General features: G+C 37.2%; 1 long non-coding RNA gene across 1 annotated transcript in view; it reads right to left on the bottom strand.

Moving 5' to 3' along the window:
- Positions 1-270: 270 nt before the first annotated feature.
- LOC112994798 (uncharacterized) overlaps positions 271-8,568 on the bottom strand; it is a 33,324-nt gene continuing 25,026 nt past the window's right edge. The window contains exons 2-3 of the long non-coding RNA XR_003262028.2: positions 4,390-4,524; positions 271-2,686 (exon numbers count right to left, since the gene is read on the bottom strand). This is a non-coding gene — a long non-coding RNA (uncharacterized LOC112994798). The remainder of the gene's footprint in view (positions 2,687-4,389; positions 4,525-8,568) is intronic.

Here is an 8,568-nt window from a genome sequence, read left to right as displayed (position 1 = left end):
ATCAAGCTGATGGAGAACAAAGAAAAATAAGAAATTCACTCAATATCTCAGTTTCTTCTAACCCTTCAAGAATTATAACTAGAGGGCATAGGTCAGACTCTTCCAAGGATCCATGATCTTACACCTGGACTTCTTTTGTAAAGTGGAGTCTCTCTCTCTCTCAAAAAAAAAAAAAAAAAAAACCCAAAAACATAAAAAACTCCTTCACTTCCCCCCTTCTCTCTCCTGCCAGACTTTATTTTAAGACTTCTGATGCTAGATTCTTCCTTCTGGACTCACTAACCCTCAGAGAATTCCCTGTCAGAAGGTTCCCAAATGAGCATAATTAGGAGATCAGAGTTTTCCAACAGTTGATCTGTTGCTTAGTTACCAACTCCCTGGAGTTATGACTTGACAATCTGCTTTGTCCTGAACAGAAGTCAACATTTTGTCCAGAAGGGCTTCCACCTGAAAAGACTATCATCAAGATTTAACAGCCCTCTGATGTCATCCTGCATCACCCTCCTTTGAAATTACAATAGGGAGAACATTCCAAAAGAGGAGGTAAAAAGATAATAGAGAGGGACATCTGTCCCACAAACAAAAAGCACTTTGCAGTCTTAAGCCAGAGACTCATGGAACATCTCCAATACCAAACAGAAATCAAAAGTTATGCACAGGCATATTCCCAAACTGTCAAGCCACACTTGGATATGAAAACTAAAATTTGACTTCCCAGAGTTTTGAATGTGAAGGATATCCAAGTTAAGGGCTCTGGCACAGGCTTATCTGAAATTTAATAGAGAGCTGTTTAATTTAAAACATTTATATTAAAAATAACTGCATGGCATCCAGGACATTATAAAGCAATGATTTTCTAAATATTCATCAATTTGTACATTCTTTTAAAACATCTTTCCCATGCAAATTGTTAGGCATTTCATTTTTTTTAAGAAATGTGCCTGGAGATTAGCAAAATCAATTCTCTGATCCAAATTCTGAATGCAAATGTAGAAGAGAAAGCACCTAGTACAAAGGGGTCGTACAGTTTTTTCTGCTGAAAGGTTGGAGAGGACAAAGTGCTTTTGGTGTCAATATCACCTTTATGTCCTGTTCAGTCTTCACCTTGCAGTGAAGTGATGCATTTTATTACTTTTCAAAATGAAAGACTATTATTTCTGCAAGTAATTCATGACTGATAGGAAATTCCCCACATAGTTTTATTTGAGGACATTTGATATCTGGGCATTTGTCACCCTTTAAAAAATCAAATAAAGGAAATTCAAAATAAAGTAAAATGAATCATTACTGTCTCTGTCCAGCTTTCTTTCTTTCTTTCTTTCTTTTTGTTTTTTTTTTTTTAAGTCTCCTTTAACTCATCAAGAAAATCACAAAGCAAACAACTGCACTTTTGCATGCATAGGTACATGGACCATAATAGCGTGCATTATATATTCATGTTACATATATACACATGTACCATAAAAAGAAACATCCTAAACAGTGTACAAACACAAAAAAATACATATACATGATGTATTCTAGCAGTACAGGTTCCTATATGTTCTAAAAAGGCAATTCTGAAAGAATCCAAACCTTTAAAAAGAAAGAGTTTCTCCCTTTCCTCTTCATAATCTCATCACCTGACTGTGGCCAAGGAATTGCTCCTCATTGTCTTTCTAACCCTTCACACAGTACCAGAGAATTCCAAAAATATGTTCGTTTTGGTTAACTTACCATAGCATCTCAAATCCTAGATGTCTCTGTTAAAAAACACACAAAACATAAATGATGTTATGGGATGTCACAACTCATAAAGGCCTTTCTTGCAGTTCATCTAGCCTGTATATGGTCCATATGCTTTCCCGCTTAAAAAAGAAGGTAACCTCACAGAAACACAGCCCTCATTTGTAGGCCAAAATAAAGGGATATATCTGAGCCACAAATCAGAATCTTAGAGTGTAATTAACCCGAGAACTGTAATAAAATAGTGAAATAATACTCTCGCTTTTATTCATATTAAATCTGTCACATGACAAGTCTATAAAATACTGCAGTTTTATCTTGCAAACGGTCAATCTGTGAAAGTTATCTGTCTCTTTCTTCACACTCAACTCTGCCAATAGTTCAACAGGCTGCAGTTGCAATGCTTCCGACTTCATTGCAAGAAATGAACATTTGCTTGACTAAAGACAAAGTTTTATTATCACAGAGGAAAAGATAATGCATTACAGAGCTCCATATTCAGCAATCAGTGTCTTCTGAAAACTTCTCTAATCTATGGCATTCCAGTGGAGAAACGTGAAACTTTAATAGACTCCCATTTGCAGTTTCACTCATACTTGACTTGATGCTTGACAGGAGATAATTCAGGTACGAGGCCACTCGGAGTCAGCTGAACTTGCCAAGCATCACACCAGCCCCAAGCAGTTGCCACGGGCAGACAGATGCACATTCTGGGGACTGCAGACTTGCGGGGAGTGCAGTGACTCACAACGTCATTTGCAGACTGAGCTTGGCTGGTGGAGTAATATTCACGGGCTGCCATGGAGCCACTTCTCAGCGGGAGGGAGGGATTTTCCAACACCAAACAATACCCTGGTTGCAGAGCCGAACTGATGCTACGGCTGTGCTGCAGTGACGGGCTGCAGCAAGCTACCAAGGCGACATTCTCATGCAGATTTGGGCCTGTCAGTGTGCAGTGAACCTGAAATTGGTACAAGAAGAGCAAATGTGGGCCCCTTTCAGAACAAGCCTTGCCCATTCAACTGTTTGGAGAAATTAACTCTGAACTTTGATCATATTTCTTAGTGAAGAAAAATTGATTAACAGTCCCCCCTGGTGAGGTAAAAAAACAAAAAAGTCTGATACAGCCTCAGAGCACAGTGCAGTCCTCGCCATGGACTCTTGTATGTTTTATCTAAAGGCTTTCTATGAAAGCACAGCTGCATGTTCCAAAATGTATTTTATCTGCTTTGTATAGAAGGGAAGTTTTAACAAATGCCTATAGTAGAAACACAGCAGTTTAGGGAGGTAATTCCCTATATTGTAACGAAAATGCTCTGCCAAAGGGGATCTCAGAGAAGAATCAGTGGCTCCCAAGTCCCCACTGTGGTTTTGATAAATTGGAGGGGCCTTTCCCTAGGGAGGAACTGGTAGCAGAAGTACAGTGTTTCGGATAAAGATCTCCACAATAGCAGTACATATGTTACCCAGTATCCCCACACTCAAATCCAGCAATCTTTACACATTTCGTTGGAGTAAGTTTGGGCTGGTGAAGATTCAAGGAATAAAAAGGAATATTACAGGGAGAAAAATCCCATCTTGGACATAACTTTGCAGCAGACTCTTCTGCACAGTATTTTCGAAACCTGCATGATTGGGTATGGTTCATGGAGCTGGATACGGTTCATTAGACAAGTGTTCATAATGGCCTCCTGTTACATCTGCTGAAAGTAAAATGCTTTGATCTTGCATCCAGGAGCAGATTTTGAGACTGCCTACAATATCATGCGTGCTGGTGATAATTTACCCTTCCCTTAATTTTCCCATTCAGTTTGCATTGCAAAGCAGCAGGGAGGTTGGCTTAACTCTGAATCAGCAGAAGCCACTGCCAGTATTCATGAGAATTTCTTCTTATCTTCAAATTTGAAACAGAAAGATATTTGTTTATTAATGTGCCATACCCAACCAGATAGTCAACTACCTTACCAGCTTCCTGAAATTTTATGAGACTCCCAGACATTTATTAAAATCAATCAATTGGTTTACTGATCTTCAGCACTCAGCTATATATGCCTCTATCTGCTAACACAAATTCCATATTAATTAAATACTCTATCAATTCATTATCACTCCCTTTAGTTTATTGCATATATTTATTGACAAGCCGCTTCATTTTTCACTCGTACCAAAACTGCTGATGTAAGGCTTATGTTCCAGTGTTTACTGGGGGGAGTTGTTTTGTGTTTTTCCCTCTTTCTTTTAAGAGTATACTTTTGGTTTTTTGGAAGAAAACAGTTTTTTCTTTTATTTGTTTCCAGATTCCCACATTAGGCTAGAAACAGAAAATTAGAAAATCCAGGAGGGGCTTGGTGTTGCCGTTTTAAAGTAGATTGTTGCATGCACCTGATGTATTGTATATTCAAGATGGGAAAAAAACTAAGCATTGGCTGGAAAGGACTCAAGAGACACTAAACCTGATTTAATAAACTTCTTCAGTAAACAAATCCTGTCAAAAACAAACAAACAAACAAACAAAAACAAAAAAACCCTAGTCAAGCCAGAAGACTTTTCTACTTGGGAACTAATTTTCACAAGGAGCAATTTTAACTCTAAATAAATAGCACTTTTCTTGTCTGTTTCATCAGAATGAGGATTTCACTTTCTAATAGTGGCATCCAAACTCACCCCATCATGCAAATCTCAGACTTCATCTCTCCCCCAAGCTGCTGCTTCTGCTCCGCAGCAGCAGATCCTCTCAACAGCCTTGTTTGCAGAGGCATTTCAGCTTCACATTTCCTTGTCTCTTCTCACTAGGGTGAACTGTGAATGATTTAGGTTTACAGAAGTATGACAGCCACTTAAAAATACATACAAACAAAATCCACCTCAACGGTAAATTATTTGCTAGATCCTGCTCCATAGTGAAGTGTAGGTGGCAGAGTTAGTTTTAATAAATGAGTCAAACCATTATTTTGTAAAATATCTCTTTGAAGTAGCAAGTACAAAAACAAAGAATATAAACTTAGAGTATTCTTTTGAATTTTTCATGGTGGTTTGATGAAAAATAAATTGAAATAAAAAGAATAACAAAAGCTAAAAAAATATACCTTCTGGTATTTTTCACTAGATTGTCTTACATTTCTATACAACCCTTTGGTAAAATTCTAAATAATCTAAGATCTGTACTTTGAGTACTGCAGTGCTTTTCATAAGCTGATTCTTGGATTATCAGTTATATCCCATTATTTTATGTCTACATGCATCATGCCTTCTTATTGTAATGCAAAAAAGAAGGGGCCATCAACATTAACACATGAAATTTTAATGATACAGAAAATCTACCCAAGGATAAACATCATTACTCCTGAGATGCATGACACAAAGACAAAAGGTGAGAACATTTAAGAATAAAAATCCATGATTTGGGAATGATCCGCCAATACATGACCGATGTCAATCATTTTGCCACTGGTAGAAGATATTCACAAATTACAAGGATGAATAGAAGCTATGAACTTGTGGGAATAAGATATCAGGAGCTCAGATCTTACATCTAAATGCTTTTAAATTCCCCCTCAGGTTATGAGCTCTTAAAGTACAAACGACTATTGTTGGATGCATCTCACTTCATATAGGCATCTGAAAGCTAGTTGTCATCTAAGCTGGTTGCCCATAGATTTCTTCTTAATCAAATTCTTCCTTTCTTGGGGAGAAACTTTCATTTCCAAAAGGCCACTGATCCCACGCTAAAATTGATGTTTAAGACTGATGAGATGCAATGCCATCTGTAAATGCCTCTCCACTGGCTGTAAGGGGTGAATAGCTTAGACCTAGAGTATTTATTTTTTAACATTCAAAATGAGATGAATTCTCCTGTCACTGAATATGCACTACTAGTTAAAAAGTCCTTTGACATGAGCATAGGCAATATCACTGCAAATATATAATTATACTGGAATGGAATACATTGACCTTAAGGGGATTCTTGCCAACATATTATTCTTTTTCAACCCAAAATGTTTTGCAGAACTATATCATATTTCTTATTCTGACTAACCATGTAGTTGTGTGATATACTATATAAAAATATAGTTAATCATTCACCAGGGCTCATTTCCAAAGGGCTAGCCACCTTTCCTGTAACTCCATCAATAAGGTTTGATCCTTCCCAGCTTAGCTTAAGGCAATTAAACAATACGTCCATAGTTCACCTGAGACTTGAATCACTGTCTAAAAGTGTAATGTCTTTTCACTGGCTACAAGGGAATCAGGAGGAGGCACAAAGCTGGGGGGCACCTGCGTTCCTGATTGGTTTTAGTGAAATGTATGAAATTAGGAGGAGTGAGTCAAAGCTAAGTGTCCCTCCTCAGGAATCAGTCAAGAAAAGCAAACCCATCTATTGAAATATATAAAAGGTAAGGTGATTAAATGAGACCTCCATAAACCAGGCCTTTAAAAATGATGCTATCAGTAAACTGATAGAACAGTGCAAGTCACAGAAATCCAATTAAATTTCTGTCAGTATCTTGGATTTTGCTTAAAAAGCCCACTGCTGCTCATGCCTACCTGAGTTTGTGTATGTGTTATGCAGCTATATCTATGCCACAGAGGAGGTTAATCTGACAGCGCTCAGTTTGAGATTTAAAAATTAAAAATGTTTAAATCTTAATTGTGAGATCATCAGTGTTAAGTCAGGATAACTCCCAAATGCATGGAATGTGTGACCATTTGAGTATGATATGTTGATATCATTGTTGATAAGGTCAATGTTAAGCCTACCCGCTAGAGAGCAAGTCTGATGAGGTTGGAACCCATATTTGTATGAGAGCTGCGAAACTGAGATTGCAAGTCTTATAGAGAAGTGGAAGGTAGTATGTAATCAAAGCATTTAAAACACACTGAGGGCATAGGAATTCAAAAGTGTTTCCTTTGCTTTATTTCCAGGTTTTCTAGTGTCTTGAATTTTTTGATTTCAAAAGTAACTAATTGTTTTAGATGCCACCCTTTCTGGATACCCAGGAAAATCTTTACTTGATAGGAATGACTGGCTGATTAGTTTCAATTCTTTGACTTGTGTGGATTTTAATCAATATTCAAACTGTGCCGGAATTAACTCAGAGAAATGTCATCATTTTCAGTGCTAAAGTGAAAGGATGGATTATAACTCCACCATTTTCTTCAGTATCATTCCAAGTTGCTGTACATGTAATCCTGAATGTCCTATCAATTTGCCCAACAAGTAGAAAGTCTACACCCTATGCCTATTTCCATTATGTAAAATAAGCTTTGTGCATTAAAATGCATTATTTTTATGTTCAGTTTTATTTTTTCTGTTCAGTACTTATCTTAAATTTACATCTTTTACATCATTATATGAACAAATGCACAAGCAAATAGAAAAATGGAAGCAAGCCTCTTTATTTTATTTTATTTTATTTTATTTTATTTTGGTCATTGGTAGGACACTGTCCTACTTTGCCAAGTTTCTGAAATGAACCTTGTCCTGCTGGTTCACTGCATGTTCCCAACTGAATACAGTTACAGGATAAAAATGGAATTCCTGAACATGCCATGATGTGAAAGAATACACCTCCTTTTTAAGTTCTTGTAATGAATTTTCTAAAAATAAAAGACAATGAACACAATTTTCTGAACAGTAAGAGATTTATATCTAGTCTACAATTTGAACTATTGTAGGTTTTTGTCCCATTTTTCTGGGGTTTGTTACTTTATTAACTGATTTGCATGTAGCATGAAAGTTACCCAGCTGTTCATATGAATGTGTTACTCTTGGATTTCAAACATAAAAGATGGCTCAAGACTTTGCTCTGTGTGTGTGTGTGAAGGGAATAAAAGGCGAAATAATATAGATTATATGCTTTATATATAAAAAAAGAAAATACATGCTTACAAGGAGAGCAAAACAGGAATATATATGCAACATAAATGACCACTAAAAGCTGTTCATAATGTGAAACTTTGGTAGAGATAAATAAGACCTGGGAAATGAGGAAGGACACTCCAGAAAATGAAGGATACTCAGCTTCAACAGTTTTGAAAGCTGAAATTATTGGCCAAAAGGAGAAAGAAGATGAAGATGAAGGTGTCCTAACATGACCTGAACTGTTTCTAGACAGTGTACAACACCAAGGAAGAAAGCAGAAAGAACATCAAACAGCACTATCTGTTGCATTGTTTCTCTGAACTTCCAACATAATTTTGCTAATCCCTTCCCAGAATTTAAGAACTGCTTCTACTGCATTCTAAAAATCTTCTGAGCAAAGCTCATTTTTAAAACTCAGATTGTATAAGGTTTAGGTTTACAGGTTGTAACTGTTTTTCTGGCTGAGATCAGTCTCATATATGTCTGTGTGTAGACACCTAGAGCCAGGGTCCTGTTTATAACTGACTCATTTGGACAGTGTTATCTCACAGAATCACAGTCACTGAAGCTGGAAGGAACCTCTGGAGACTGTCTAGTCCAAATCCTCTGCTGAAAGCATGGTCACCTGGAGCAGGTTGCTCAGAGCCCTGTTCATTCAGGTTTTGAATGTACAAGAATGGAGACTCTACAGCCTCTCTAGGCAACCTGCTCCAGTGTCTCTCCTCACAGCAAAAAAAAAGCTTTTTCTTATGTTTAAACAGAATTTCATATAATTAAGTTTATGCCCATTGTCCTGGCCATTGCCCTGTCACTGTGTGATGCTGAGAATAGTCTGGGTCCATCTTCTTTCCCTTCCCCCCCATCAAGTATTTATACATATTAAGATTTTCCCTGAGCCTTCTCTTCTCCAGGCGAAAAAGTCCCAGCTGTCTCAGACTTTCCTTGTATGAGAGATGCTTCAGTCCCTTAATCATCTTTGT

Source organism: Dromaius novaehollandiae, chromosome 3 (assembly GCF_036370855.1).
Source record: "Dromaius novaehollandiae isolate bDroNov1 chromosome 3, bDroNov1.hap1, whole genome shotgun sequence".
In the NCBI taxonomy this organism is placed as follows: domain Eukaryota; kingdom Metazoa; phylum Chordata; class Aves; order Casuariiformes; family Dromaiidae; genus Dromaius; species Dromaius novaehollandiae.
Note: the sequence above shows the minus strand (reverse complement) of the source record. Positions and strands in the feature narration are given on the sequence as shown.